General features: G+C 41.5%; 1 protein-coding gene and 1 pseudogene across 3 annotated transcripts in view; both read right to left on the bottom strand.

The window, feature by feature from the left end:
* The window catches only part of DIP2B (disco interacting protein 2 homolog B), a 229,478-nt gene that overhangs the window by 131,448 nt on the left and 73,792 nt on the right, over positions 1-24,238 (bottom strand). The window lies entirely within an intron of this gene.
* Positions 1-24,238, bottom strand: part of LOC132345265 (small ribosomal subunit protein uS5-like) — a 52,662-nt pseudogene continuing 28,424 nt past the window's right edge.

Raw genomic sequence — 24,238 nt, forward strand, 5'->3', positions numbered from 1 at the left:
GGCTCCCTGAGGAATGGTGGATAAACAAGCAACAAGAATAAGAATGATCTTGCAGCTATACAACTTGTAATAGAAAGTTGCTCATGGTTTTTCACAGGTTCAGGAGCTGATATCCTTAGCAGGTTTAAAAAAAAAAAAAAAAAAACTAGCATGAAAGAAAGAAATGGGGTAAACTGCTTAAGGATTTTTACAAATGACTCAGTTTTGAATAGACTATAGGAGCTGTAACTTTTGGTTTGGCTGATATAGAATAGTTTCTTTCTTTCTGTAATGTGTATGTCTCCTGTTCCCCTGAAGATATTTAAATCTCCAATACCATTACTAAAAAATCTACTTCTTTCCTGCAATTTCACTTAGAGAAAAGAAAAAAAAAAAAATTTCCTTCCCAAAATAGCAAAGACAACAATGCGAGGAATAATCCTTCAGAGTCTGAACAGATATTTCCTGTACTTCACTCGATGTACTAATCACAAAGTTAGGAATTGAAAGGAAAAAAACACCACTCCTGACACCTACCTTCAATAACAACAGAACACCCAGCACCCCACTCTTGCCCTGCCCTCACCTCCCCAAAAACAGTAAGACACTCTGTGCTACATGTCTGAATAGTACAAAAAATAAACTCTGAAAGCTGTCAATACGTGGAAATGTGAATATTAAGCAGGGTAAATGTTCTTCATAATAACAATGTAAGTAAATGAGAAAAGCCATTATTCTAGAATAAAAGCTAGAAATAATCAAATTGGATCTGTTCAATTAGTAGTTGTATACTTAAGATTTAAAAAAAATTTTACTAAACTTATTCATTAAAAGTATTTTGTCTTCGTGAATTTGAAATCCTATTTCCTTATTCTCATTCCCATCTGAAACAAGTATTTTTGCAATGTCGTTTTTTCAGAAGGTAATTATGATATTTTAACAGAACATGAAAGATGAGGAAACAGTATAAAAAAACCAAGTACAAAAGAAAGAAAAGTCAAGCACAAGCAGTTTGTGTATCAACAAGTTTAAAGACAGATAAGTGCCCCCATCATCTCTTCTCTTCTCCTCCAAAAGAGAATTTTTAGCCGGTAAAACAACAACCCTCAGAATAAAAACCACATTCCCCAGTCCCCTCACAGCTAGGTGTGGTCAAATAGCGGTTCTGGCCAACGCGGTTTGGACAGAAAGAATGTGTTTAACTTCCAGGTCCTGCACTTTAAGGGAAAAAGCACGTCCTCCCTTTTTCTCCCTTTCTGACAGCTGAAATGGGATTGTGGTGATCAGCCATCTTAGACACAGACTGATGGCCAGATCCAAGCACTGTGAAGTTCAGAACAGGAAGAGCCCAGAGTCTGATGACCTCTCGGAGCAGAGTGGCCCCACTGGTGCAGACTATTACACAGCACAGAAATCAACTTCTATCGGGCTTAAGTACCTGTTATCTGGGGTTTCTCCTGCTGCTGCTGCTGCTAAGTCGCTTCAGTCGTGTCGGACTCTGTGCGACCCCGTAGATGACAGCCCACCAGGCTCCCCTGTCCCTGGGATTCTCCAGGCAAGAACACTGGAGTGGGTTGCCATTTCCCTCTCCAATGTATGAAAGTGAAAAGTGAAAGTGAAGTCGCTCAGTCGTGTCTCACTCTTAGCGACCCCATGGACTGCAGCCTACCAGACTCCTCTGTCCATGCGATTTTCCAGGCGAGAGTACTGGAGTGGGGTGCCATCGCCTTCTCCTACATACAGTCAAACTCAAAATCCAACAAGTACATAGTAAATGAGATGACTTCCAGTCTGTGACAGCAAATAATTGCTGCTACTTGGTGTCCCCACCAGAACCACAAAACCATGGCACTAAAACTGTTAAAAGCTAATTTAACTATTAGATAGGTAAGACACAGCCTTATAAGGTAAGACATATATAAACTTTTCACTGTTAATCTTCCTGATGAATCTTTTTACATACTCCATCTTACATAAATGTGATTTTGATCCAGGCTGAATTCTTTTAAAGTAAATCTGGTTTACTTACTTAAAATCAAAACATTGCAAAGCAAACTCTCTGCAAAATTATCTAAAAACACACACTAAAAGTCTTGAACTGGACTCATCAATATACTGTGCGTGTTAAACATTTCTGATAGATGCTGTTCCCATGGAAGGTTTTTAGCATAATCAGGATGGCATTTCTGCACTGTGCATGCATGGGGGCTCAGTCATGTCCTATTCCTTGCAATCCCATGGACTGTAGCCTGCCAGATTCCTCTGTCCATGGGATTATCCTGGCAAGAATAATGGACCGAGTTGCCATTTCCTACTCCAGGGGATCTTCCCAACTCAGGGATCAAACCTGTGTCTACTCTGGCTCCTGCACTGGCAGGCAGATTCTTTACCACTGAGCCATTTACTACATGGCTTACTTACATTACTACATGGCTCAGTGGTAAAGAATGTAGTAAACGGGAAGCTCATTTATTACACTGTACTTGTGTTTATTTTTATTCTTAAAGTTAAAACAGTAATCATTTGATATGCTGAGTTCCCCATCAAAACATTATCTAAATAAACTCCTAGTTAGAAATGGATGCTTGAGGGGCTTCCCTGGTGGCTCAGTGGTAAAGAATCTGCCTGCCAATTTAAGAGACACAGGTTTGATCCTTGATCCAAGATCCCACATGTCATGGAGCAACTAAGTCTGTGTGCTACAACTATTGAGCCTGTGCTCTAGAGCCTGAGAAACACAATTACTGAGCCCATGTGCCACAACCACTGAAGCCTGTGCACCCGAAAGCCTGTGCCCCACACCAGGAGAAGCCACTGCACTGAGAAGCCTGTGTACTGTAACTAGACAGTAGCCCCCAGTCGCCACAACTAGAGAAAAGCTCGAGCAGCAACGAAGACCCAGCACAGCCAATAAATAAATAAGATAGATAATTAACACAAATCCCAATAACCAGTGTGACAAATGTTGAAAGACAACAGTCTGGAAATAAGCAAAATGTTTGAGGAATGACGTTTTCCCTCTGTTTACAGACTAAGAGCTTGCTATACCAGAGCCATTAGTAAGTAACTCCAGGAAATTCTCTGAGCTTCAACCAGAGCAATTCTGCTGTTATTGAGTATACTCAGTCATGCTTCAGTGTAAGACTCTATTTGAACAAAAACCCCTCACCTTAGCCAAAAGATTTTAAAACTACCTATAGTTGGTAGGCAAAGGGCAATAGGCATATAGCTACCATTAAAAAGGAAGCTGTCAAAAAATGGAAGAAGTATTAATAAATCATTGGAAAGACCTGATTTGATGAAAAGAAGTATTGAGATTATTGTTAAAAAAACAAACAAACAAACATTAAGTTTAAAATTTTCTGGAGCTGTCCTAAAGTCAGACAGATCTAGATTATAAGCCTCGCTCATCACTTATCAACTATGTTTCTTTAGACAAGTTACTTAAGTTTCCTGGGTCCTTGCTTTTTCCATCTGTAAAAGGAGGAAACCTGTACTTATTTCATAGGACTGTTAACAGGATTAAGTGATTACCTCTGCAAAGTTCCTAGCAAAGTGCTTAGTCCAGAGGTGGTGTTCAGTCACTCACTAGCTAATTCCTGTCTGACTCTGCAACCCCATGGTCTGCAGCACACCAGGTTTCCCTGTACTTCACTATCTTCCAGAATTTGTCTGCTCAGATTGATGTCCACTGAGTCACTGATGCCATCCAACTGTCTCATTCTCTGTTGCCCACTTCTCTTTTGCCCTCAATCTTTCCCCTCATCAGGGTCTTTTCCAATGAGCCTGCTCTTTGTATCAGGTGGCCAGAGTATTGGAGCTTCAGCTTCAGCATCAGTCCTTCTAATGAATATTCAGGGTTGATTTCCTTTAGGATTCACCAGTTTGATCTGCTTGTTATCCAAGGGATTCTCAAGAGTCTTCTCCAGTGCCACAATTTAAAAGCATCAATTCTTCGGTGCTCAGCCTTCTTTACGATTCATCTCTCACATCTGTACACGATTACTGGAAAAACCAGGGCTTTGACTATATGAACCTTTGTCAGCAAAATGAGGTCTGTGCTTTTTAAAATGCTGTCTAGTATCAATAACAGAGAAGGCGATAACAGAGAAGTACTCTTGCCTGGAAAATCCATGGATGGAGGAGCCTAGTAGGCTGCAGTCCACGGGGTTGCTAAGAGTTGGACACGACTGAGTGACTTCACTTTCACTTTTTACTTTTATGAATTGGAGAAGGAAATGGCAACCCACTCCAGTGTTCTTGCCTGGAGAATCCCAGGGACGGGGAAGCCTGGTAGGCTGCCATCTATGGGGTCGCACAGAGTCGGACATGACTGGAGCGACTTAGCAGCAGCAGCAGCAGCAGCATCAATAAATGTTATGCCCCTCCCTATCCACTCTGCCACCAAACATCAGGATCTCAGAACAAATTACAAACAAAAGAATTCTGAAGTGGATTGTATGCCTTTTTGCAATGGGTGATATTTATGTTGGAGATGAGCTAAAAACACTTCCCTGGATGAAACTGTACACTTACTCAAAAATTTGTACATCTGTGTTGAAAGCAGCATTATTCACAACCAAAAAGTAGAAACAATCCAAAAGTCCAACAACTGACAAAGGGATAAAAAAAATGTGGTATATCCAAACACAGAATATTATCCAGCAATAAAAAGGTACACGTTGGGCTTCCCAGGTGGCGCAGTGGTAAAGAATCGAGCTGCCAGTGCAGGAGACTCAGGAGACACGGGTTCGATTCCTAAGTTGGGAAGATCCCCTGGAGAAGGAAAAGGCAACCTACTCTAGTATCCTTGCCTGGATATGCCATGGAAATCCCATGGACAGAGGAGACTGGTGGGCTACAGTCCATGGGGTTGCAAAGAGTTGGACACGATTAAGTGACTGAGCATGCATGCATACACACACACACACACAGGTACATGTTACAACATGGGTGAACTTCAAAACCGTACGCTAAACGAAATAAGCCAGTCACAGAAGACTACATTTTGTTTGACTCCATGGACACGACTGAGTGCCTGAGCACACACATTTACGTGAAATATCCAGAAGAGTCAAATCCATAGATACAGAAAGTAGAAGGGATAGAAGGCATGGGAAGCGACAACTAATGGATATGGGGTTTCCTCTCGCGGTGATCAAAGTGTTTTAAAATTAGAATAAAGTGCACAACACTGTGAACTTCCTAAAAAACACTGAACTGCATACTTTAAATGGGTCAATTACGTGGCATGTGAATTATACCTCAATGAAGCTTTTAAACAAAGCTCACTGCATCTGAAATGTCATGAATCAAATCACAGCTATTGAAAATATACCATCTGCTAGAAAACAGATTACACTGGTGGGTATGTGTATATAAAACCTCTAATGTCGTTTTATAATGTCTCCAGCAGTTTATCATGTTTACTTCTTTCGACTCATTATATGCAACGGATGCCTTATCTCCTGTGCACCTCCAATGATACCAGCTATGTGCCATACTTGGGAAAACTGAGAAGAGCCACTCAGCTGACATCTCTTGTGGAACTCTAATTGATAAACATTCTTTTGAAACAAATAGAACATTTATGAAAACTGACCACATCAATAGACCATAAAGTCAGTTATAAACATTTCAAAGTACTGCTAACCTACAGACCACTTCGTCTGTCAACAATACAATATAAATCAATAAAAGATAACTTTTTTAAAAGACCAGCTATAAAAAAGTCCTCTGTTGTGCCATTTACTTGTATGATACACTTGCATATGCAACACATGTATACTGCCACTTGACAATGTTAGTTCACAAGGAAATAGCTGAGGCTGGGTGTACGGCTGCACGCTGCCAACAGACCTCCTTGTATCTAATACATCTGTTTCTCAAGAAATGTATATAAACTATCATTTTGGGGAGTATTTGGGAATTTGCTATTTAAAGCATTCATGGAGTAAATCCTTTTGTATTATAAATAATTATTACCTAACTCGTCTGCACTTAATTCTTTCAAAAGCTTATTCTGTATTTAGCAGAGTATTCAGTACTGCATGAGATGCAAAACAATGCAGAGAAAGGAATTTGGTGCTCTGGTCAGTGCCAAGGTCAACATTTCCCCAAAGTGTTCTTCTAATTCAGCAAGCCAAGGCCTGGAACCAGTCCATGGCTTTATCATCACTGTGGATTTATCCTTGAGCAGTTCCTGAGAAAAGACCTCCACTGGGTCCTATCTCAGCAGAAAAATGGGACCAGGCTTCAATTACCTGAGGTGACCAAGAGGTGACCAGACTAGCTTAAAAAATCTGAAGGACAGCCAACAATCTTCCTCATCACTAAAATGGAGTGCCAAGTCATAGCTTTCCCCTCTCTTTCCCAGGCCAATGTCACTGAACCACTTGAGCCTCTTTTGAAAGACCTAATTCACAACTGCTTGCTTTTTATTAGACTAGAGCAGTCTTCACATGAAGACAAAGCTAAATGCTCATTTCTCGGATTGTGATGTGTTCTTCTGCTGGTTCACCCACTCTGCCTACTCCTCTTCTCAGACCTGGACATATCAAAGGCAACACTATATTCTTTGCTAACTTATAAAAAGGCATGATCTTGTCAATCTTGTCAACGGTCTCTTTAAATCGACATCACTTGTTTCTTTGCTTGAGAAAAACAGTTACATTAAATAGGAAGTACAATTTTAACTTGGATACCAATTGCACTGCTGATGTATTATACATAAACTTTGATACAACCATAGCATTTGTTGAGTATGCAAATCCCTGCTCTGTTTCTATCTCATCTCTTTCTTCTAACAACAGATTCCTAGAAAGGAAGATGGAAACTATTGACATTTAGTAAACTAATATACAAGCTTTAAGTTTGAAACCTATGAACTTGCTCAAGGCTGACAAGGAGGATTTCCAGAACTCCGAGCATTCCTCTGTGATCCAGCCAGCTGAGTGGCTCATAACAGGAGTGAGAGAACTTTTGTTCTCTGATCACAGGATCATTATGTTCAATTATATAAGAGAAGCAATAACTGTGGCAACCAGGAGAGTACTGAGCAGAAAACACAGGGGTGAAGACTGTGCCTGGCACCAAAAGCATACGCAAACAGATTTGGGCTCTTTAGAGGCGTGGCACAAGCAGGGCAAGAGTTAAGTGCTAGGATAAAAGCAACAGGCTAATTACGAAGCAGAGTGTAGTAAGAACACCTAGAGACATTACAAAGGCCACCAAAAACATCCTACTGTGAGGTAGGCTGGTTAGTGCCCCACATCTGGAGCCAGATGCTTGGGTTCAATTCCGGCTCTGCCACTTACTAAAAACTGTTCGCAGAAGCAAGAGAAGTGTCCACTGAACTAGTCAAGATGTAAAAAGCCAGTGTTTAAAAATCTTAAAATACACAAAACATAAAAAGCAAAGATACTTTAAAAGGCTTGCTCTGGTCAGCCTGTTTCCCACACTTTGTACTGTCCACATAAACACAGAGAGACATGCACATATGTAAGTGTGTGTTACTCATCTCTCCTTCAGCCACTGCTGATGGCCTGCGAGGAGTCAGGCACGGCCTAGGCCCCTAGGGCTGTGCCGGAGCAGACAGCCATTCCCTTGTGGAGCTTTGATGTGAGGGACAGAAAACTACTATAAACAGAGTGGGTGGACGAATTATACAGAAATGTTAGAAGGTAGAGAATGCTTTGGAAAAAGAAAAATTTAGAAGAAGGAAAGCAGGGTCTGGGGGCTCAGCAGGCATTAAACAGGGCAATCAGGCAGAACTCATCCGAGAATGTGAGAGCTGAGTAAAACTGGAGGGAGGAGTTAACCACACAGCTTGAGAAGAGCCTTCTGGTCGGACTCCTCCAGGAGACGGAAACAGCTATGCAAATCAATGAACTGAGAACTCCAAACACGTTTCAAACTTTAACACTAGAAGCAACGATCAGCCTTTTTCCCAAATAATCACTCATCTCTGGAAAAATACTTTTCTGAGAGGTTTAAAAAAGACAGATAGGAATGTCTGGATTTTATAGAAATATTTTTAAATTTAAAAAACTACTTATCATGGTTAATCTGTATAGGTAAGTGAATATTCTCCTGAACCACCACCCCACGGTGGAGAGAAGGGAGCCTGCAGGCAGCTACGGGCAGGCCAGGCCCGCCGGGCCCACCTCCCCATTTGTCTGTCAGGCCTGTTCCACCTGAGATTCCAGGGAGCGAACCTTCCCCCACCAGCTATCAGACCGCTCCCCCACACAGGAAGCACATCCAGCTTGGGACCGGCATGAGGGAGATTTCGTTTTTCTCATCTGTAAAGTGCTACTTACACCCATACTCATTCACACTACAAGAGCTTTTCTGAGGGAAAGAGCAATCAACATATTCTAATAACTAAAATAGTAAATTCTAAAAAAATATTTTGTCATCAGATACTCTTGCTTCCCTTGTGGCTCAGATGGTAAAGCGTCTGCCTACAACCCAGGAGACCCAGGTTCAATCCCTGGGTCGGGAAGATCCTCTGGAGAAGGAAATGGCAACCCACTGCAGTACTCTTGCCTGGAAAATCCCATGGACGGAGGAGCACGGTAGGCTACAGTCCATGGGGTCGCAAAGAGTTGGACACGACTGGGCAACTTCACCTCATCAGATACCAGCTAAAAGGGACTAAAGGGTGGTTTTGGAAATCATTTGAAACATCAAAAGATTAACGGTCCTGGTCAAATGAACTGGCCTGGTCATAAGTACATAACTGAGGGGCAGAGACGTATTTCATTCAAACATATACAATTCTTGAATTTATTTGTCTCCTACCCTGAGTGAGTAAATGCTAATTGCTAACCATCATGAAAATAGCTCTTACTGGTTCTATAAACTGACACCATCTCCCAGCCATTTGAGGTAGCTTACTAATCAAAAACGAAGGTTCCCAATATTGCAATTTTATTTTTCCCTGTTCAGTTGAGCTGCAGGAAATGGAAGCAGTTGAATGTGAATGTAAATACGGATGTCCTTACAGAACTGCTGTCATAAATTACATGATCAGGAAAAGAGCAAAACAATACAAAAGATCATAATCTCAAAGTCTCCTATTGCCATCACAGAAAACAGGTCATTTTTATAGAAATGGTGTTGATGATAACACTTAAACTAATAAATAACAACCAGTGACTCCAGTCTCCCTAGGCAGAGGCTATAATTACACTCTGTCAAGCTTTCTGTCGTATTCTAAGACTATCTGGCTAATATGAAGAAATAAGGAAATCAGAACATCCTTTCAGGGGAAACAATTGTGCAGTGTTCACAAGTCTGTAAAACATTTTTATGTTTCAATCCAATACTTCTTCTAGGAATCTACCCAAAAGAAAAATAGAAACCTGTCCATAAACTGTGAACAGTTTTAAGAAGTATTTTAGAACGTTATATATTGGGCTTCCCAGGTGGCACCAGAGGTAAAGAATCCACCTGCAATGCAGGAGATGTAAGAGTTTCGGGTTTGATCCCTGGGTTGGGAAGTTCCTCTGTAAGAGGGCATGGCAACCCACTCCAGTATTTTTACCTGGAGAATCCCATGGACAGAGGAGCCTGGCGGGCTACAGTCTATAGAGCCACAAAGGGTCAGACATGATTGCAGGACTTAGCATCCACGCACATATCCAGCAAAAAAAAGTATGTTCATTAAGAATTCCTCTAGCAGAAAGGCACTATCTTTATTTAGAAAAAAACTTCTTAAATATACAAAGTAGACAGTATAGTACAGTGTAAAATGCACAGGTTCAGGAATAAAATGATCTGGCCGGTGATCTGGTTCTATTCTTAACTACTGATAGCTGTATCACTTTAAGCCAGTCAGTTCCAGCCCTCTGTTAAGTGTCCTCATCTGCAAAACAGGGATGTGACTAACCAACTTACCTTCCTCGTGGTAATTTTTGTGTGTGCCTGTGTGGGCAAAGGAAAGTAATAAATGAATCTGAAAACCTTTGGAAGTTGTTAGTAAAGGATCATTATCATCATCATCCAAGTTCCAACTGAAGGAAAGGATAAAAAAGTGATGAGGTACTTTTTTCTCAGTAGACAAAGGAGAAAAGGAAAGCAGGATGCCTTGTAAAATTACCTACTTACGGATGACCAGAGAGGTAGAAAAATGGTGTTCAGGAAGAATCTACAATTGGACAAGGATACATTTTAGAGCAATAAGAAGCAGATGAAAAGCCAGGTAAAATATTATGTTCCAAAAGTCTCTAAGGAGAAGAGCACATGGGGTGTGAATGGGGGTGGAGAAGAAAGGAATATGTGTGAGGGACAGGAGGCAGGTTGACCAAAGAACTAGTGTCAATAGTTTGCGAGGACTTTAAGGCCAGGATTAAGACAGTGAACAAAATTCTGTTCTGGAAGAGTACAACTAATGCTGCAGGCAGGTTATACCCAATGTTCCTCAGACATTACCATTATCACTGCCTTAGTTAACTGGATTACGCAGTTTTTGTAAATCACCAGGATTCCCCGTCTGTCCTTTCTTTAAAGAAAAAATCCTGTGCTCATTAATGCAGAAACAGGTAGGTGTGGATGACTTGGTGGCATTAAAGAAAGGAAAATAACCCAAACTCATATTTAGAAATTACTTGAGTTATTTCTGAATCTGACATCAGTCAGTCACATGGCTGCTTTGGACCCAACCTGACGGAATTATGTGTGACCATGTTCTGCAAGACTGCTCACTTTATGCCACTGGGAAGGAAAAAGGCTGCTTGTCAAATGTGATAAAGAAAACTCTGAAGGGCTGAAAACAACTAAGCCAAGGAGGAAAATCTTCAAGAAACCTTATGTTCATTTGCAACCTTCTCCCTTAAATGTGAGTACTCGCTTTAATGTAACATATACTTTTTATTCACAAAGAAGATTGAAAAGATAACTATAAAAGAGAAGCTCAAAATATTATTAAAGCACTCTACTGTTTCAGTTAAACATTTATCACACACACACACTTTGTGACGAAGTCCAGGATAGCGCAGGAAGAGGTCCGTGAGACCCCCTCCCTGACTCCAGGGGCAATTTCTCCTGACACCCCTCCGCTCAGAGGCCCGCAGTCTATCAGACATCAGGCATCCCAGTGACACCCTCTGACTCAAACAGATGCTCATTTATTAATCACACTCCTCCAGGAACAGAAGACCACAGCACTACCTACCACAGTTCTAATAAGAAAATAACATTCTCACTTTTACCCTTTTCCCTCTCTAGTGTAATAAGAACAGTGAGCTGTTGTCTGTAAACTCTGAGTACAATGTATAAATTAAAAAACCATTTACATGAAATTCCATAATGCTGACAAAGAATCTGAGCATTTCAATGTAAATGCCAGGTACAAGTAAATTTATTTACAAAACAGAAGTAGAGTCAGGCACATAGAAAACAAACTTGTGGGTTACCAGGGGATTGGGGAGGAGCAGGGTGGGGGCTGGCAGGCGGGGAGAAAGATAAACTGGGAGACTGGGACTAAAAATGCCCACTACCATATATAAAATAGATAACATAAGAGTCTGCTATACAACCTAGGGGACTCTACTCAATACTCTGTAACGGTCCATATGAGAAAACAATCTTAAAAAAAAAAGAATAGATATATGTATAACTGATTCACTCTGCTGTACACCTGAAACTAACAATACTGTAAATCCACTATACAGCAATAATTTTTTTTTATTTAATTAGATGCCAGATCTTCAACCACCTTTGCTTGAATTAAAGTAATTTTTACGGTGACACAAGAAGTTATCTTGTCAAATAAATGGTGGATTTCCTATTCCAATAAGCACCACGCAGGCCTTTTAAAAAAATGAAGTAAATGGATAAATGTTGACATGGAAAGTGCTGTAAGATAAACTAAGTGAAAAACAAAGTGCAAAAGACTTCGTCTGGAGGCGCTCCTCCATATAAAGAGTGTCTCTCCGTGTATATATGCTACTTTGCCTAAAATACAAATTAATAGAAAGATTCACAAAGATTGGAAAACATCTCCGTTTTAAACTAACTATAAACAAAAAACACCAGCTTAGATAACTTTCAGAAGAATGTAGTGGAAATTTTTACAAGTCAAGTATAAATATCTAACTATATTTAAAGCGAATACTACCTCTTCTATCATAAAAAGTAAAAATAACCAAGTTTCAAAGAAATAAAACTGAGACAAGCGATAGCTATTTTTAAAACATGCAAATCAGATTTATCTAAATACCTTGGGTTACTGAATCTTCAGTCTATTTTAGTGCCAACTGGAAACCGTGTTTTTTAGGATCACTTGAATCAAGTCAACACTCTGAAAAATCTCCTGGTCTTGGACACATGTCAAAGCTCTAAGATACAATAGCCTTGGACCGGCCGGGCATAATAATGATCACCGTCAACTGTCAATATATATGGCTTTTGTTAACCTGTTTTATCACCATGCAAAACAGACACAATCTAACTCATATAGTCAAAACTTTGTCTTTAAGACCCTCTCCTAATTTCTCGCTTTTTCATTTCTACTTATGATCCTTAGTTTATATTTGAAAACAAACTCTATTCCTGCCCAAGGTTTTATTTTATATCTCTCTCTTTAGTCTCTAAGTCGTGTCCAACTCTTGCGACCACATTAATTGCAGCCTGCAAGGCTCCTCTGTCCTTGGAAGAATACTGGAGTGGGTTGCCATTATATAAAGGCCTGATAAGTGAGATTAAATTCTTGTTACACAAATCAAAAGTCTTAAAGCCAAAGAGCTGTCAGGCTGGAGCACTCTGTGTAAGATGGTAGCAACTACTGGCGATATGCAGTAGAATTATTCAGCTTTACTGACACTGTAAGTAACTAAAACACAGCAGGAAAGAAACCATGTTGGAGAAAATGACTGGAGTTCTGAGATCACAAAGGCACAAAGAAATTCCACCCTGAGGGCAGAAGAGGGAAGGCTGAGAGTAAAAGGGGAGAACGAGGAGCCCTTCAGTACATTTCCAGGAGGCCAGGTGCCAGCGGCCACTTATTTCATTCCTTTCTCATTTTTACTTTACTCCATCTGGTGATTTTTCTTCTGTGAATAAATAAATATTACAACATAAATCAATACACAGACTTTTGGTTAATACATTCAGTGGTCACAAAGAAAGGAAAAAACCATACAAGAGCAACATGGATGCAGCATTCTCCTCGATGGCCACATTAAGCATAACTGTGGTGTACTTGATGTTTTCTGATAATAAAACCTGACCAATTTACTCTGCAGCCCTAAATATGTTCACTGAAACATAAAGGGATAGGTGCTTACCAGCTGTGTGTACTACGAGCTTGTTAACCTGCATTTCCAGTGCTAGCATGGTTTTACTCTCATTAGAGCCAACAGCTGCCAAAGTGTTATTCCTTTTAGACCTTGAATCTAAGCTCTGTGATAACTGATGCAGCCAATTTAACTTAATGGTACTATGAAAATAATTTTTTTAACATATCAAGTTATTCAACGTAGAGCTCCTCCCTCTCAATAAGAGAAAAATGTCAGAATTACAAAAGAAAACCAGACCAATTACATGACGGCTAAAAGCTGAAAGCTGGGAGAATTCCCTGGAAGTCCACTGGTTAGGACTTAGCACTTTCCCTGGTCAGGGAACTAAGATCCTGAAAGCCACAAAGAAGAAAAAAAAAGGTGGAAAGGTGGGTCACCAATTCTGAAAGACAAGCCCTTAAAGGAGTACGTCAAGGCTGTATATTGTTGCCCTGCTCATTTAACTTATATGCAGAGTACATCACGAGAAACGCTGGGCTGGAGGAAGCACAGGTTGGAATCAAGATTGCTGGGAGAAATATCAATAACTTCAGATATGCAGATGACACCACCCTTATGGCAGAAAGTGAAGAAAAACTAAAGAGCCTCTTGATGAAAGTGAAAGAGGAGAGTGAAAAAGTTGGCTTAAAGCTCAACATTCAGAAAACGAAGATCATGGCATCCAGTCCCATCACTTCATGGGAAATAGGTGGGGAAACAGTGGAAACTGTCAGACTTTATTTTTTGGGCTCCAAACTCACTGCAGATGGTGACTGCAGCCATGAAATTAAAAGACGCTTACTCCTTGGAAGGAAAGTTATGACCAACCTAGACAGCATATTAAAAAGCAGAGACATTACTTTGTCAACAAAGATCCATCTAGTCAAGGCTATGGTTTTTCTAGTAGTCATGTATGGATGTGAGAGTTGGACTATAAAGAAAGCTGAGCGCAGAAGAATTGATGCTTTTGAACTGTGGTGTTGGAGAAGACTCTTGAGAGTCCCTTGGACTGCAAGATCCAACCAGTCCATCCTAAAGGAAGTCAGTTCTGAATATTCACTGGAAGGACTGATGCTGAAGCTGAAACTCCAATACTTTGGCCACCTGATGCAAAGAACTGACTCACTGGAAAAGACCCTGATGCTGGGAAAGATTGAAGGCAGGAGGAGAAGGGGACAACAGAGGATGTGATGGTTGGATGGCATCACCAACTCAATGGACATGAGTTTGGGTAAACTCTGGAGTTGGTGATGGACAGGGAGGCCTGGCATGCAGCAGTCCATGGGGTCACAAATAGCAGGACACGAACCAAACCGAATATTATCTAAAAACCAGCCAGGCAAAATAAAAACAGCAAATTGTATTTAAATTGATATAAGACCAAGATAAACAAAACATTTAATCATATATCAAACAATGGTGGTGGTGGTTTAGCAGCTGTGTCCTTTTGCGACCCCATAGACTATAACCCGCCAGGCTACTCTGTCCATAGACTTCTCCAGGCAAGAATACTGGAGTGGGTAGCCATTTCCTTCTCCAGGGGATCATCGCAACCTAGGAATCGAACCTGGGTCTCCTGCATTGCAGGCAGATTCTTTACCGACTGAGCTACAAGGAAAATACCTATTAACGTATGTTACATTTGAGCTGGGCTAAACTTTTAAAATATATTAATTTTAGTATTTCTAATGTACTTTTCTGGTTTGAGAGTCAATGTTGAGTTCTTGGATTAATAATCTGATGACTTCACACTTACTATAAAACCTTTTCATTGAGTAAATATGAATTTCAATCTATTTGGTTCTGTGCTCTAATTATTAAGGCAGTAGAAAAGGGTTGGTTAAATAGATAAACGTGCTCAATCACGTCTGACTCTCTGCGTCTCCATGGAGGATCAGAGCGCGCCAGGCTCCTCTGCCCGTGGAATTATCCAGGCAAGAATACTGGAATGGGTTGTTATTTCGTATTCCAGGAGATCTTCCCGACTCAGGGATGGAACCTGAGTCTCTTGCATCTCCTGCATTGGTAAGTGGATTCTTTGCCACTAGCACCACTTAGGAAGGGTTGGTTGGAATCCAGCAGCTCAAGAGTTGAAACAAAGGGGTGTGTTCTTAACAGGAACTACTGATTTTCCTGATACTGCCTACACAACATCTCCATTTGTGGCCTTAGGTGATTCACTGATCTCTGATAGGTTCTTTTTCATATGCAAAATGGGTGGAGTCATTTGTAAGAGTGGTGGTTTAGTCACTCTATCCTGTCTGACTTGCTGCCCCATGGACTGTAGCCTCCCTAACTTATTTTTAAAGATAGCTGCTGCTTTGGGTTTACCATAAAGTCAACGTGTTCTACATTTCTAGAAGACTAAATTCAGCTCTGGTCTTAATATTCAATACCAGGACATTAAGTCTAAAGCTATACATAAGTTCTAATTAGTGTATGAGTTTTAATTTCAGCAAGAGTAGAAAGGTTGAGAAAGATTGTAGGAAAAGCATAAAACTCAAGTTTTAGCTCAGACTGAAATTCAGTTACCTGCTAAAGAGAAAAAAAGTAAAAGATTTAAAATAACACACACCAGATGGAAAAACAAAAAGATCAATATAATAAAATCTTAGAATAGCTTCAGGTTCAACAATTAGGCATTAAGTTCAGCCAGCAGCATCTGGCCACGCCTTTGTGGAGAAATGAGACAAATAATTAAGTTCCTACTATTTGAAAAGGAATTTCCTATGTGGGCTCTGGTCCATAAACAGACTAAAATTTTATAACATTAAAATGTGATCAATCTATACTTTTATATTAAAGCCTAAATTCCTATTAAAGGGGGGGGGGGAGCTTTCACTGGAAATGATCGCAGTAATGATTCTCCAGTAACAGGTACTGTGACAATTAACCCAGTGAGTCACTCCTTGGCCCACAGCTGTGAACCTCAGTCGTTTCTCCAGTGGGGGCGACAAACGCCACCTTTCCTTCCTTCCTTTAAGAGAAGGAAAGTGAAAGTGAAGTCACTTAGTCGTGTCCGACTCTTTGCGACCCCATGGACTGTAGCCTACCAGGCTCCTCGGTCCATGGGATTTTCCAGGCAAGAATACTGGAGTGGGTTGCCATTTCCTTCTCCAGGGGATCTTTCTGACCCAGGGATTGAACCCAGGTCTTCTGCATTGTAGGCAGACGCTTAACCGTCTGAGCTACCAGGAAAGCCCCCGCACATTACTCTATCTCCTCCATCACCTTACTTTCACCAGTTCCAAGTAGGAAAAAGAAAGAAAGCAGCATGAGAATCGCAGAAAATAATTACTCCTGGTTAGCGGAGGAGCCTGGTAGGTTGCAGTCCACGGGGTCGCTAAGAGTCGCCCATGACTGAGCGACTTCACTTTCACTTTTCACTTTGCTGCATTGGAGAAGGAAATGGCGGCCCACTCCAGTGTTCTTGCCTGGAGAATCCCAGGGACGGTGGAGCCTGATGGGCTGCCGTCTACGGGGTCGCAAAGAGTCGGACACGACTGAAGCGACTTAGCAGCAGCAGCAGCAGAACATATTTCAGTGTTACATCAGTCAGTTGTCCTGATGGTGTTAAATCACTCAATTGTTTAAGATTTAGGTAACATGAAGAATCCTCCTCTGGCCCAGAAGAACCTCTGTTCACCTGTATCTACAGATCCCATCACCACTCTTCTAACTCACTGACCTCACACCCTTTGCACTTCCTCCAATATATCAATTCTGCAGGACCCTCCCCCAACAACCACCCCAACCATTTCCTGTGCCCAGAACACACCTTCCCTAGACTTTCTCATAAATGGACTTCCTCTCATCATTTCAGGTCTCAGCTCAAATTATCACATCTTCAGAAACAATGTTTCTCATCATCCTAGAGAAAATGGAAGTCTGTTAACCCCGCCCCCGCCCCAGCTTTATTTTATGTTATGGCAATTACTTGCTAAGAAGTTCAGCCATTTTAAGCCAACCACCTGGACTATCACAATTTTAAATTAACAGACATGTAGCAGCCACTTCACTCAGTCAAAGGACTTCAAAAGTCCTCAACCTTTAACATAAATAATACAAATTCTGAACATTAAGAGATTCTCCCTGATAGGTTACTTCAGGTCACCAGTCCCCACTCCACCCTCCACACTTACAATGTTCTATAGAAACAGACACAAAATCCAGATGGACAGCAGGGGCCATACACATAGAACCCAGCAGCTGGGTTAAAGGATGGAATCCTAGTCTGGATGGTCTTGTTACAGGCGCCTGTTCTCCACAACTCAGGGAATAGAAAGGTACCTCATTCAGGCAGCATTACTTAAAAAAGCTCCTCCTGATCCTCAGCGACGTGACTAGTAAGGAAATAACTACTGTACATCCATTTGGAACTCTGAATCTTGTGTAAGTGCAGTACAGCAGAGGCACCGACACTAACAAAATTTCTAAAGCTATTTTGTGTGTGCATGCTCCGTGATGTCTGACTCTGCTACCCTATGGATTGCCGCCCACCCAGGTCCTCTGTCCATGAGATTTTCCAGGCAAGAATACTGGAGGGGCTTGTCACTTCATTCTCCAAACCCGCATCTCTTGCACCGGCAGGTGGGTTCTCTACCACTGCATCACCTGGGAATATCTACCACTGTATTATTTCAAGGTTCGTTTTCTCTTTTTGCAGGGGGAGGGTCTGGGTAACTGAACATTTATGCCTAGCTTTGCTTTCATTCATCAGTATTCTAGATGAATGAATAATAAATTCATTCATTATGAATAAGGAATAATTATTCATTATAATGAATAAATTAAATAAATAAATACCAAAATAAATTCTACGGCCATAGATTACATTTTTATAAAAGTCAATGGTCCCAAGAGACAGTTTTTCTTCCAACTTTCTTTCCTATACCTTGTTTTCAAACACAACTAGGGCTGAGTTTAAAGTATAGTACAACTTGTTTTTCTACTCTCTGATGGACCTCAAAAGAGAAATGTAGGCAGAACACTTGCAATATCTGATTAAGGAAACAGAAAATTGAAAAGAATCTGTACGAAGAGCAGAAGAGAGAAGCACGGGTGGCAGGCTTTCAAAAATGAAGTGGAAACGCTTAAGAAGTATTTTTAGGGTTGCTGCTTCCACATAAGACCTCCAAGCATAGGGGACACTAAGGAGAGGAAGAAAATCTGTACACACAGACTAGGACTGAACTAGTGCAACAGTACCGGCAACTTCCTACGTGACACAATCACTTCTAAGCACCTCTACTACCTAAAATAATAAGATGGTAGTCTTGTTTTGGACAGAATCTAACAGACTGTCCCATGAAAAATATTCCTTTCTCATCAAAGATACATCCATAACCTCTAATAGAACAGACATCCGAAAGAAGTGGTGGTCATAAGGTAACTTTAATTATCATTATCTTTTTTGAACTGAAAGCAAATTTTTTTTTAAGTGAAGAAAAGAAAAAGAGGGAGAAAATTTATGGAAAATTTTTGAACAGAAGAAAGGTGCCAAGATGCAGAGGAAGATAAACATGGGGACATAAGGAACAAAGGGCCTGTTGGAGAGACCAAGAATTGGTGGACAGCCTGAATCACTTTTGTCTTCACATCAAGGATGAAGAGGGGAGAGCTGGTACTGCGCGCACTGGAATCTGGGGAGCAGAGTCAAGTGTGAGCTCTGAGGAGGTCCACACTCCCCTAGGTCAGGCACCCCTTCCCTGCTGCAGCCCCAAATCCCAGGGAATCCCCAGCCAAGGTTCTGATGGTCTTGGTGGGAGAGGGAAGAGGGGACAGAGGTACCCACCAAGTCATAAGAGTAAAGTGTGTAAAAAGTAATTTTAATTAACTAGTCATCATGTAAATATTTTAATAAAGTTCATAGAGCAAGTGAAGGGTGAAACAAGAGGGTGGCCTAAAGACGAGGTGACAGTAACAGAACATCCCCAGAATCTAAAAGGACAAGGGAACATGTATATTAAACTATCCTGTTGAGGACAGAAAAGGGTACGAGAAGAGACACGGAGCTTCGACACCGTGTCAAGCTCCAATTTTATCTAGAAGTCAACTGGCTTGACATAGTTCCAACTGGTGTGAAGACAGACACCTTCCTAAGGTGCACTCGTTTGAAAGCAATGTGGCTGCATCTGGAAAACAGAGAAACCTAAGAGCAGACCAGCTTCAGTTTTACCCGACATGTACTACTAACTTTCATCATACCTTGACCTGTGGTTCAAAATCCAGAGATACAAAAGATATACATACAGTGAAAACACCATTCCCTCTCCTGTTTTCCAGTCAAGTTCGTTCCTGAGAATGTGTCCAAAGATGCACAGACTACAAGCAAAAGCACATTTTCACATGGGCATATTTTGATATGGACGTTTATAACGTTTTTTGGAAAGCAGTCTTTGTTCTAACTAAACTCACTAGCATCACACATATCCATAGATTTCAACTTTTCCACGAGGCTGACTTCAAGACTTTTTTGGGGCGGGGGGGCAAGCAGTATGGCTTGTGGGATCTTAGTCCCTCAACCAAGATTGACCCTGGGGCCCTTGGCAGTGCAAGGGCGGAGTCCTACCCACTGGACCACGAGGGAACTCCCAAAGACATTTTAAGTATCAAGAGAAGTAGGCTTCCCTTCCCTGATGTCTCAGACTAAAGAATCTGTCTGCAATGCAGGAGACCAGGGTTCGATCGCAGGGCCAGGAAGATCTCCTGAAGAAAGGCATGGCTACCCACTCCAGTGTTTTTGCCTGGAGAAGTCTATGGACAGAGGAGCCTGGTGGGCTACAGTCCAAGGAGTTCCAAAGAGTTGGACACGACTGAGCCGCCAACATTTTCACTTCACTTTCATCAAGAGAAGTGGTAGAGTGAAAGTGCTGGATTATGAAGTCTGGGTTCTCGCCTCAATTCTGTGCAAGTTTGGGAAAGTCCCACCATTTCTTCAGCACTCTCCCTTATCTCTGTGGCCACCTCTTGAGTCCAGGCTACCTTCAGCTCCTGCCTGGACCTGCCCAGCCCCTCCACATGCTCCAAAACAACCCACCCTCCTGCCTCCTCCAGGCCATTCTGCTCAGGGCTACAGCTGACATAACTTTAAGTGCAAATCTTGTTTTTATGTGAATACTGAACTCTCGTGCAATCTTTTCACCATTTCGGTGAAACCAGGCACAGAGCACATCCACAGCATCCAGAGTGAGGCTGGCAGTCTTCAGAGCTCACTTCCTGAGCTGGATTCCTTCACTCCACACATGAAAAGACTGGAGCCCAAGAGACTAAGTAGGTGGGCCACATCCTCAATGCCATGTGGTCCCCAGAATGCCACAATTATGTGGAATTCTAAAGGTCATCCACCCATGATGAGTATTTACCAAAGGTCAGGCACTGTGCTAGCTTTCAAGAACTTCGGTGAAGAGGTGAAACCTCTGACTTCTTAACGCTTATATTTCTAGATACAGTTCTAGAAAAGCAGCACATACCTGAGATGCTGTTCTCTCACTTCACTGGAATCCCTGTCAAAATGTCTCCTCTTCTAACCACTGTCGAGAACACCATCCCTCACTTCACTCCACCTGCTCCATTTGTCTACACAGCACAGATCACCATCAGAATATGATATATTTGTGGTTCATCTGTTTGCCCACTATCTGGAAGCTTCCTGAGTGTATCTACCTTGCTCACTGCTATCTACCCCATGCCTAGAACAGTGTCAGGCACAGAGTAGGCACTCAATAAATATTTGCTGGAAAAAAACAGGTAATGTGACAAGAAGAGACTGAGATGGGCAAGTAGCCACTTTGGGAAGGGTGATCAGAAAAGGGCTGTAAGACAAGGTGACATTTAAGCTGCAGCCTGAAGAACAGTAAGGAGAAGAGTCAGGACAGCCTGAAGAACAGTAAGGAGAAGAGTCAGGACAGATCAGTGTATGGAGAAGGAACAGTGAGTGTCAAGGCCCTGGGGCATGAGAGATCCCAGTGTGAAAGGGCAACTTTGCCTTGCACAGTGAGGGAGGGGAAAGCAGTAGACAAAGCTGGAGAAGCAGGCAGGACCCTGAAGGCTATGCTAAGGAGTCAATAATTTATCCTATATGAAATGCCATCATTAAGAACTAAGCAAGGAGTTACATGATATGGTTGTGTTTTTCATAAAGCACTGTACCTCCTGTGAGCAGAAGAGTGTATAGAAGACAAAAATGAAGCAGAAGGACCAATCAGGACACTCAAGCAGTTTTCCAATTGAGAAATGATAGTAATTTAGTGGTGAAATATAGACAAAGAGAAGTGAAGATACTTAAGATATGTGTAAGGTAGAATTGTTAAGACGTGCTGATGGGCTGGACAGAGACAGGGAAGATATAAGATGATTTCCAAGTTTCTGACTTGTGCAATTGGGTGTATCAGGATCTACTAACTGAAATGAAAAAGGGTTGAGGGGGAAAAGCCAGAACTTTGTTTTGTACCAATGAAGCTTGAGTCATAGGTTTCTGATCTCCAGGTGGAACTCAGAGGACAGGTCTGGGCTGCAGCTACATGCTCAGGAGTCATCAGCATAAAGATGATATTTAAAGCCATGAGAGTAAGTGAAATGACCAAGGGAAAGGAGTACAAATAAAGAGAAGTGAGGCACAAAACTGAGCCTGGAGGCATTCCAGCACTTAGAGGTCACGCAGAGCACGGAGGCAGTAAAGGAGAAGGAGAAGGACTTGTCTAATGAGACAGAAAGAAAACAACTGGATTCCATCACAGAAGACCTGGGGGCTCTTAGCAAGAATGGTTTCGGTGAAGTAGTGAGGAACGGAGCCAGTACCGAGTGGTTCAAAGACTGAATGGAAGAGAAAAAAGGTAGAAGAAAGAATAGACAACTCTTTTGAAAGGTTTAACTGTGAAGGGGAGAGAAAAATGGGCCACTAGAAATCAAGAGAGGTGAATTTAACAAGGGACAATTTCTTTCTACAGATGGGGTGCACCAGAGCTTGTTCCATTATACCCAACTGGAGGGAAATGAGAGGAGAGTGGCCCAGCTGCCAAAACAAAAACCTCTGGATGAGGAGGAGGGCAATTGAGGGTGTCCCTCTAGACAGATTCTTATTTTCTCAGGCAAGCACCAAACAAAGCCATCAGCTGAGAGAACAGAAGTCTGTAAGGTTTGAGGGAAAGGTGTGAAGTACTCTTCTTAGAACCTGAGAAAGCAAACTTAAAAGCTGGGCTTCCTGACAGTGATGAACCCCATTTCAGACCGTGGTTATGTCAACATGGAATTTCAGTTAAGACTTCCCGTACACGGTCAATACTTCCTTCAATCAATGTTGTTATTCGAATTTATACCAAGACCTAGGTTTGTAATACCATCTTCGGAAATCACTGATCTAATGTAAGTAAATGTCCCCTCTCCCACCAAAACAGAGTATTACAGACTCTCTACACATTCCCAGGATTTCAATCAATCATCAGATCATCAGCATCTTTAAAAAAAAGAGATCAGACAACAAACCAAATGAAAAAAAAATTACATAATCAGAGGAAATGTGACCACAGACTATCTTACATATTTCTAGATTGAAATGCATACTGATACTTGATATGCTTTAAAATAATTGAAGAGGGTAAGAGAAAGTGGGTAATGGTATAGATGAAATTAGACTGGCCATGTGTTAGTAACTGTTGATATTGGGGTAATCAGTATACATGGATTCCCTATACTAGTCTCTCTACTCTGAAATGTATTTGAAAATCTCCATTTAAAAAAGTAAAAAAGTAATCAAAGAAATCCAGAACACTAAAATATAACCAATATTTTATGTTTCCAATATAAATTAATATTCCCCAATATTTCATAATTTTTTTCATTTCCAAAATTCTAGTTTGCTTCCTTAACAACTAACTCATCAGGAAAGGAAGCCCTTATCCTTCCAAACAAAATTCACTTTATTTCAAAAATAACCCTCTCTCTTGTCTGTTTTGTAGGATCAAGCCTGCCCCATTGACCATGTGTCTTACTGCGTGAGGCCTGCCCAGGTCCCCCAGTGCAGTCTGAGACAAGGGGGCACTACTGCCCAACCCAGGGGTTTGGATGCAGGCTGGCTGGCTTCCACACTAAGCTCTGCCTCTATCACTATTAAAGGTAACATGTGAGGCTCAAAAATGAAGACAAAGGGGAAAAAGTAAAATAAAAGTGATCAACTTTTCCTTCCTTCCTCAACAAATGTCTGACCTCCAGAGCTCTTGGAACCTCCACAACAAACAAGCTGACCTTCACTAACTTCTCTTTTAGCAAAAAAAGTAAAGGACTGGTTCGTGTCCAGTGGTTAAGACTACGTGCTTCCAGTGCAGGGGGTCAGGGCTGATCCCTGGTCAGGAGGAGGGGGAGGCAGAGGAGGAAAAGGGAGAAAAGGAAGTAGGGAGGAAGAGAAGGACTGAGACCAGAGTATCTGCTGGGAATGGAGTGGACAGTCCTCTGTGCTTCCCAGAGGCCCTGCTGCCTTGGTCAGATTAATTTATACCAGAAGTAGCTTTTAAAGACACTTAACCACTGTGGCGAATGTGGGTAGCAAATGAATGCTACTGAGGAGAAATCAGCACTGATTAATTCCCCTCCTGAGACAAAAGGTAGATCATATTTCTCTGATTCTACTACACAACTCTCCTCCATCCCTTCCCACATCTCTTTTCCCTACCAACCCCTTCTCAAACCAAACTTGTGGCAGATAAAATGAACTGGACACCATATGACTGGAAAGAGCCAAAATTTTAAGGATACCACTGCTCCGGTTAGTTCCACCTTGCCAATCGGAGGGTTACCTGACTGGTTTCACTGACAGAACTGGTTGCCCAGGAGGGTGGATGTTATCTCTGAGAGCCACAAAGACCATCTTCTCTTTGCAGCAGCTATTCTAAACATTTCTTAGTTTATGAATACGTATCTGTTTCAGCGGTTTCCAAATCTGGAATTTTACAGGAATTTCTAGAAGAGTTCTTCTAAGATTT

Source organism: Bos taurus, chromosome 5 (assembly GCF_002263795.3).
Source record: "Bos taurus isolate L1 Dominette 01449 registration number 42190680 breed Hereford chromosome 5, ARS-UCD2.0, whole genome shotgun sequence".
In the NCBI taxonomy this organism is placed as follows: Eukaryota; Metazoa; Chordata; class Mammalia; order Artiodactyla; family Bovidae; genus Bos; species Bos taurus.